Source organism: Aplidium turbinatum, chromosome 15 (assembly GCF_918807975.1).
Source record: "Aplidium turbinatum chromosome 15, kaAplTurb1.1, whole genome shotgun sequence".
Taxonomy (NCBI): domain Eukaryota; kingdom Metazoa; phylum Chordata; class Ascidiacea; order Aplousobranchia; family Polyclinidae; genus Aplidium; species Aplidium turbinatum.
Window position 1 is genome coordinate 6,454,975 of NC_137486.1, and position 9,333 is coordinate 6,464,307.

The following is a 9,333-nucleotide window of genomic DNA, read 5'->3' on the forward strand; positions in this document are numbered from 1 at the left end:
TCTTTTAACGGTTTTGAAATCATGCCTCAGTGATAGTAAGTAAGTTAATGGATAGTCATAAATAAACATAGCTGAGCAACGCTACAACATTTCACATTATAACAAAAAAATAATATTATCTAGCAAACATTTTCGGCTACACATATAGCCCTTATCAAGCCTGAAAGAAAATGTTACATTGTATAAGACGTACTGTACTTGACAAACATACAGTATAACAAAAATATGGTCTGAACAAACCGCTTATCTTGTTCACATGAAATGAAAACTGGATTACGCAGCACAACGGGTCGAGTATTTGTAACAAAAAAAAAAAAATTGTTCAGAGGGGAAATGTATAGACATATTACGCAAGATAAACAGAAGCACAACACGAGACAATTACACAAACAAAGCACAATACATGAAACACAACACGTGATAAATTAATTTAAGACGGTTAAAAGATGAGGCTTCGCCGGCAAACAATTGCCTATTGAGATAAATAAGCGATAGATAGAATTTATCCCAACAGAGATAAATAAATTAATGAATAACAGAAGGAAAACTTTGTTCTTAAATTCTAGTAAATTGTTTGCTGTAAATCAGTTTGTGTGTGCTAGGTAATAACTTGCATAGCTATTAGAAACAATTTTTCTCACAGCTCTATTCAAAAGGTTGTTAATTTATCATATCGCGTGTGGTATTTTTATGGGTTAGTCTACCTACGCAAAAGTCTAAGCAATTAATATCACATTAATGAGAATAATGCTTCTCATTAAAAAAGTGAAAATTTCAAGAAATTAAAATTTTAAACGGGCACATCTACAATTCTAACTTATCATCTCTATTCTAACCATTTCCTAACCCTTGAAATACTTTTTAAATTAAAAAAGCATCGCTGATTTAGTCTTGCAGCTTTGTTGCTGATTTATGCTGGAATTGGTTGCTCATTTGTATAAAGAAAAAAGAAACTTTAAATAAATCAAAAGTGTTCTTGAAAGCATTCCATTTTGCGAGCGTTAGTATAAAATGACTTTTTTCTCACCATTGTTAAAAGTTGACGCACAGAATCCTTGAGCTCAATAGCCTAGCCCTATAGCCCAGCCTACAATTATATTTATATTACAGTGCGGATATGGCGCAATGGAAGGGCTATCATTACATAGTAGTGAATACTGAAAAGTTTGGGTGTTCATCAGGACAATTATCGTTTCTAGCACTAGTTGCAACGTTCATCTGATGAAATTGAAAGTCAGATGAACTAGTGCTAGAAACGTTACATAGTAGGCTAGTAATAATTATAAATTATTATTGGTACTATTTTTACAAATAGCTGTGTTATCATCAAGAAAGTGCTTCAGTGGCCTACAGCGCAGTAGGCTACAGAAAACTGTATTCCAGAATAGTAAAACTAAATCAAAGTGCTTGTTTATACTTTTTTCATCTTTACAAAATAGTTGAACGATCTTACTTGGTTTAGCAAAGCAGCTTTTGAGAAACGGTGAACTCGCATTTCTCCAGCAGCAAGTAGGGATTCGTTTACAACGGTCGAAATCGTTTATTTCAACTCCATTGTCAATGCAAGAATCAACATCATCAACCTCTTTCCCCACATCGCACGGATTTTCAATGCCTGACAAAAGATATTGATTATCCAGAAGCAACAATAAAGCAGCAGTACCCTATTATAGTCCAGTGGTTCTTAATCTTTTTGTCTTGGTGGACCCCTTTTGGTTCTCTCGAAGCGGTCGCAGCCCCTAAAACATTTATAGCATATCGCGTCTCCTTTTTTATAAGTTTTGAACGTAATGCACATGACATGCACATTCAGTTTGTCAAACAAATAAAACGTCGATTACCACATGAGAATGCTGACAGACACAGCTCATAGCAACCATAACCGCATAAAAAACATGCAATTTACGGAAAATCACAAAATATGAAAATCGTTGTATCTTGAAAACGATCGGTGACAGAAAAAACCTGATAGCATTTTTGAAATCAGAGCTACAAAATCAAACAGATGCACTTAAAAAATTTCAGCCAAACAAAAGTTTTTTGAATTTTGTTTCGCAGTGTTAGGCTGTGTATCAAACCATGGTCATACTTCAACATTTGCGAGCAAACAACAAGAGATAAATATATTTCGTGAATTTTGTTCGTCTTCTCCTGTAGAAGCACATTTGGACCCGTGTATGTTAGGGATGAATCATGGTCTTCATAGACTCGTTAACAAATGACATGAAGAGGATAATCTTACCCTGTGATGTAATACCACTACATTTTACACCAAGCAATCACCGTTGTTAAGTCACTGAAGATTTCTAATGTGATAGAAATCATAACATCAATAGCAAATTGGATTCGTGCAAATGCGCTTGATCATCGCAAGTTGAGGTAATTTCTGGTAGATAGGCTATTGATGCTGACTATAGATATGTGCTCATGTTCACTGCCGTTCGGTGGTTAAGCCAGAGCACCAAGTCAACGGATCATTTGAAAGAGTATTCAGCGCCATAATTGAAGAATTTGAAACTTGAAAGTCGCATTAACGGTATCAATTCTTTCCTGCCCCTGATGAAAGTATTTGCAACACCTATGACAACACACGCAACTACTACCTCCAGTGATTTTCAGCTGGAGCTGCTAGATTTGCAGTCAGATGTGAAGCTGACACAAGAATTCAAATGTAATCATCTACCCCGTGGTCGAATCCCAGAGGAAAATAGCCAATGCACTGAAAATTGCCTCCGCAATCAGTTCCACATAGTCTAGGCCTTCACGTGTAAAGCACTTTTCAGAAAAACAATCGAAAGTAAATTCAAATATCACAACCGATTGACAAATAATCATTTTAACCAGCTTTTGAGTACTGCATCTTTCAATATTATTTTTTTTCATTTATTTTTTATTTTTTCAATATCATTTTTTTTAGCGAACATCAAATTTCACATTGAATTGCATTTCTTTTTTTGTGGTCCTTTACAAAATTAGAATTTTGAATTTAGCCTCCGTGCTAAAAAAGGTTGAAAACCACTGGTCGAAAGACTCCAAACTCTAAACTACAAAGTATTATCCTAATGTAAAACATTACGTCAAACGAATTTTCTTACCTGGTGGCTGCAGACGCTCACACGACGAAGTTGGTGCTAGAAGCTCAGCATTAATGTTTTGCGTCGCATGCGCAATAGCTGTGACGCAAACCATAAAGACAAACAGGCTCATTTGTTCTTTCCCAAATAATTTTTCAGAATTCCTACAGCCTACTGTGCAGAAAAATTAAGCCCTCAATTGATTAAACATATGGTGATCTAAAAAAAAACCTTTCTCGCACCTTATAAGTTACGAAAAATTGTTTAATCCAGGCAAGACACCCACCGGCATAAATACTATAAGCTAGCTTTTATTTCAATAAACCATACAAAGGCTATGCTAAGTAAATGGTCTTAAATCGAGTGACGCCTTTGGGAAGTTTCAAACTCTCAGCAAACGTACCCTTGGGTAGAGCATTACTAGACTTATTATTATTGTTTCATGTTGTTGATAAAACAAAAAATGCAGTACAAATTAAAAAAAAACAAACAACAACATCGTATATCAAGTAAAAACTGCAGCCTTTTACTAAAGTGAAACAAATTACTTTATTTATTTAAATTATACTTTAAAGTTGTGTGTATTTGGGTAACAATGGACAATGATCATAATGTTCTATAGTCCACCATGGCCACCTAAAGATATGGCCTGATTTGTCACATTTTGCAGAAATTTCCAGGTTTTTTTTAACTTTGAGCGAACGTTTAAATAAAAAAATGTTTTAATTAGATTTTTACGCTTTCTTTATTCTTTTCCCCAGATGATACAATAGGTTTTAACATTCTCACATGTTGAAAAACAAAGACAATTTGATTTCGAAGATTTTAATTAGACTGTTAATTTTCAATAACAGTCTGATTTTGCGTTTTTCAACTTACTTTTTCTCATTTGCTACTGCTTCCCCAAGGCAACAAAAAAGTTTTATGTCATTAGAAAACCGCAAAAAGTAAAAACATCTCAAAAAATGTCAGTCAAGCACCAGCAGTAGCTGTAATCAAAATCTGCAAAATGTGACAAATCAGGCCGCATCTCCAGGTGGCCATGAGTCCACTAGCAATTTTATATCTTTTTCTTAAATTCTTTCCATAACGGTTTGAAGAAATAAACCAATAACAGCATTCTCGTTCTTATACAAACTAAAAAAATATTAGAAATCGAAATCACTTAACTCTAAACACTGACTGAAAAAATACTTTAAGCTCTTCCCAATCCCAATAGAGCCGGCAGTAAAGATAGAACCAACTCGGACTTTGGCTCAATTCAGGCCATTTCTATCAAGTCCGGGCTGAATGTAAAAATGACTTTACCAAAGACCATACCCAGACAGCAAAGCAACTGCTTTTTACATTAATTCAACATGTGCAGACGTTGATTGAATAGCAGACCACGCTTTTCGGGTAACTTTATTGCAGTGTATGTGTTGCTTTTTAAGGCAGCAAAATATAAGGCTAAGTTACTAATTACTAAGCTGTCATACTTTTCCTTGCGGTTTTCACAGACAAAAATGTGAAATGTACAAACAACAACATTTTAACAAGTTCAATTTGACTTATTTTAGACAGGAGAAATGACCAACCGTAGGCTAAGCTGTAAATTTTTGTTTGTAACAAAAATAATTAGATATCCTGCACTTGTTTACTTCAAGCTCTAACTAGCCTACTTACCATAACCACTAAACTCCTATTTATGTGGAAGCAGCAGCAATAGCCATTAACTGACGCAAGTCTTGCAACACGCGTTGTATAGGATGACGTCACGACGCTTTCAAAAGGTGAGATGACACGTCATCACAACACTCTACTAAATGAAAAGAGGAAGTTATTTATTTCCTGTTTGCAACAGATTATAGGCTTATGTTTATAACTTTATGTGTAAGTTACCTAAGGTACTACTGAACTGAGCCTTGAAATACACGTTTGCTTATTGCATGTGCTGTAGGCTACTCACTGGTGTAGGCTGAGTCTGATTAAACCTGTTTAAACGTATGTAGACACAAAAAATCATAGGACCCGTGTGGTGCAAGAGACTTTCACTTCATACAGTAGGCTAACGTTGTTGATTACTAGGCTATTTCCTATGAGCAATAATATAAAAATTAACGTTTGCTTTGACTTTTCGGTGTAAGTAAAGGGGTTGTATGGCAATTTGTTTTCAATTCAATGTAGCCTAACCCTTTTTTCAGATAGACCTACAACAGGATATTCTTAGACTTTTGATGTAAGTTTTTAAAATTTCCTTCTACCCCTCTTATAACTCATTTTCAGAAGGACAATATTTATGACGTGTAAACGCTATCTCATATTGTGATTACATCACTTATTGTTTACGTTATTTAAAGTTCATATGTGGTGTAGCCTATTATATTTTACTAAAACTCGCCAACATGTTAAAAGGCAACGGCAAACTCTATTTCTGATCTAGATTTTGCAGTAAAATTTGGTCAAGTTGCCATCAAAGATTATGCTCACGACGATGCGTAAGTCTAACGTTGTGATGTAAATGGAAACAGTTTGTAGGTTATGAAGCTGGTTACATTCACGATATCGTAAATTTATCATCTTCAACCATTTTTGATTATATCTACAGACCATGAATTAATCCTCATATGGAGGTGTGGCCTGTATGTTGGAAGCAAAGTCTTCTTTTCCACACCTCGTGATCTGTTGGGTTGGCAGACAGAGTTCAGGTTTAGGGCTAAAAGGTCACGCTTAACTAGTTCTTTCCGAGAAAGTTTTGGGTCTATTTTGAAGCCGCTGTGCTGCAATGTTGACACATCTGAGATGAGAGATCCACCTAATGCTGCACTCAATGTACCTAAGCCACCTCAATTGACGTTTTCAACCAAAATTTCAAGGAGCTAAGTTAATTAGGACTTCATATAAAATCAAGTTGAATTCAGTTTTTAGCCTACTGATTGAACTCATCAGTTGAGTTCATGTTTTTATTTCTGACCATCACAACGAAAATCAATAACTTATATGCCAAACATAGCAGAAGTCACAAAAGGTAGAAGCGACAAAAAGCAGACTTTATAACGTGCATGGCACCACAGCAGGACAATCAGTTTAAATACGGCACTGTTGCAACACCATAGACCTCTCTGGCTTCGATTTAGACCAGAGACAGGTAGTCTGCAGCCCACGTGCAGCATTTGTGCCATCACTCGACATCATTCAAAGCTGCTCCACGTATTTGGCCAGTGACCGCATGAAAAATTGTTGTTGTTTTCCTAGTCTCCCGGATGTAATGTGTTTTAGAACAGACTGTAAGTGTGTTTTGTGACAGGCAATTAGCTAGGCCTAGCCTATACGTTTTTCTGATAGTTTTTGTTTTAGCCATGTCGCTATATTACATAGCCTTATAGGCCTAAATCGTTAAGAAAGTTTCAATTTAAGTTATCCTCTGATATAAGAGGACAAAAACACATTTGTCTAATAAGAGAATAGGTTTCAGATTGACAAAATACAAGTTCTAGGTCTACTGGAATGCATTGTTGCGTGCCGCCTCCTCGCTACCACTAGGCCTACTTTATTTGGCCGCATGTGTAAAAAGGCTGCCCACCCATTCCTGATTTAGACCCTCATTTGGAGATCCTCCGCTCAATTGCTTTTCATCTAGCTACCGCCTCTTCTACTGAAAATTCTTTGTTAGCTATACAAGCTTCCAAATTGGAAGTTCCAATCCTGTCTGGCCAGGTCCTGTAAACTGTCTATATTCCTCTGCTGGCTTTAGTCCAACTGGGCTAAGTAGGCTACATTGACTTGTTTTTGCTATGCTTTTGCCGCAACAACAAGAGAAAACCTTAGGCTGACAGCTGATGTTAATAACTAAGCTTCCCAACAACAATGAGAAGTGTGAAATTGTGATGGTAGATAGTTGTCGACGTTTGGTTGTTGTGAAAAAAAGTTCCATCAAATGCACAGCAGACAATGCACCAGCTGTGCAGTGAATTTTCAGAAACTAGTTCCTCAAAACACACACGCAATATAGCCTACGTCAGGCAAAAAAAGGCAAAGTAAATGAATTGTTCCCTCTTGAAACCGCTTTCCCGATTGTTCTTGTGACCCATAGGCCTACGCATACAATGGAAAGTTGTGATGGTTTGGTTCTACAAAAATTTTGGAATTGATAATTAGGTTGTGTTGCTTTATGACCATTGCCAGAAGCTTTCTTCAAATCATCGAGCTTCCCCCCTGTTTATCAGTGGCTGCAAACAGACAGATGATCAGCTCACGTTGAACATACGCACATAGGTGTGGCCATTAGCATTGACAGGGGGGTCCAGTTGGACCCGGGATAATTTTAGGGGCCTGCAATATTTACACAGGCCCGGGAGCTTGAAGAAATCATCGCTCATTTTTGTGAAAAAGTTCGGTTTTCTGCGTCTTGACTTGGGGCCCAAAGGATCTCATTGGTACCGGCCCAAAATTATCCTCTCAACGGTCCTGGACGTGGCATAAATGTTGTGTGAACTTCCTCATCTCAAAATCCACCATTTAACGCCGAGGTTGTGACTAGCGTTATTACTGTTAGTCAGTTTCAATGTGCACTTCTTCTCAGATGCTCTTTTGCATTGTTGATAACGGATGAAGCATACAGAGCTGTTACATTATTTCAGTTTGCAAAAAATGTCCTCCGCTTGTCTCAAAAAAGACCAGAAAAGTACACCACGTTTGTCATTGAATATCATGACCCAGTAGCGTTGACAGGGAGGTGCTTTTGAACCCGGTATCATTTTAGGGGCCCGGAATTTTTTGATGGGGCCTAAGAACAAAGAAAACACCGCCGGTGCTTTAGCTCTGAGGTTCAGTTTTGTTTGAATCAATCGTAGTTTGCTCTCTAGAGTAAGGATTTTATAAACATTTTCCCACACTGTAGGCTCCATCCAGGCGCGGATTTATGGGGGGGGGGCCGGGCCTCCCCCGAACCTTTGTGAAAAATTGTATGTTTCCGCATCAAATGATTTAATATGCTTTTAAACAGCTGATATTAGTCCCTCGGCATCACAATTGATGAAAATGGTTGTTTTAATGTCTATTTTCTAGCATATTGTATATGTCGTAGTATCATTGTTCATATCTGTTTAGCTTTTTCTTTCTTTTTAATTGATTTTCAAATTTTCTGGCCCCCCCCGAAAAAAACTCTTAGATTCGCGCCTGGCTCCATCTCTGCACAAAGTAGTCCACTGCCATGTGTTATATTGGCTTGAGCAATGCATTTCTGAATAGCTCTCAGTAGCACCTAGTGGACGTATTGCTTTGTATCAGTTGCATATTCTTGAAATGGGTTACGGTGAATGGAATAAATCAAACAGCACTTTGCTATCAATCTCGTCAACCGGGCCATGGACTTCTAAATAGTAGCATCTGGACTGGAAACTCAGTGGGCAACATGAGGCCAAACAGTTGGCCAACAGTGGACCAACAGCCAAGTAACTAACCCTGTTGGTCCACTGTTGTACCAACTGTTTGGCCTCATGTTGCCCACTGAGTTTCCAGTCCAGATGCTACTATTTAGAAGTCCATGACCGGGCCTACGTCAGTAGTAGCCTACTAAATAGTAGCAACCGAGCGGTGTACGCGGCCGCGGTGATGTAATCGCACCGGCACCGTGCAGAGTTTGGTAGGCACTTTAACATAGAACAGATTTCCGTGCGAACCATCTACCACCATTGGTTAAGAAAGGTAGGATAATTTTCCTTATAAACTCAATTGATTACAGTCCTTAAGATCCTTCTTGCACTCAGTTTAGTTGCAGAAAAAAAAGAACATTAACAGAGGGTGGGAATCGAATCCACGCAATCGAAATGACTATTCCCTTCCCCTAACCTTAACCCATTAGGCCACGCTGCTTGTGGCGATACATTCACTTAACTTTCTTTGTATCAAAAATCTTTTGAGTAGATCGGTCAGAATATCACGTGCTGAGTCGCATGACTGAAATCAGCTAATTTGCAAGGAAAACTGTCCTATGTCAAAGTGCCTCAAATTCTGGCAACACCACTTTTTTAATTTGGCAATGCCGTTATTTGTGTCATAATATAAAGTTTGCAAGTGTAATGTGAAAGGCTTCAGTTTTCAGCTGTATTCAACGTCATTTTATTCAAAGGCAAAGCTTTCATTATTTTTTGAAGGCAATCAAGTGACTAAAGTTTCTGGTGTAGTAAACTATTATGGGTTAGTGGCAAGAATATGTAAAAAAGAGTGATGTTTGTGTAGCCTAGTACTGTTTCAGATGACAGCAATTTTAGTGTGAATT

The 9,333-nt window shown here is 37.5% G+C and overlaps 1 pseudogene across 1 annotated transcript in view; it reads right to left on the reverse strand.

Moving 5' to 3' along the window:
- The window catches only part of LOC145784745 (uncharacterized), a 38,191-nt pseudogene extending 34,691 nt beyond the window's left edge, over positions 1-3,500 (reverse strand). The window contains exons 1-2 of the transcript XR_014291036.1: positions 3,096-3,500; positions 1,454-1,615 (exon numbers count right to left, since the gene is read on the reverse strand). The product of XR_014291036.1 is annotated as an uncharacterized LOC145784745 (transcript). The remainder of the gene's footprint in view (positions 1-1,453; positions 1,616-3,095) is intronic.
- Between the last annotated feature and the right edge of the window lie 5,833 nt (positions 3,501-9,333).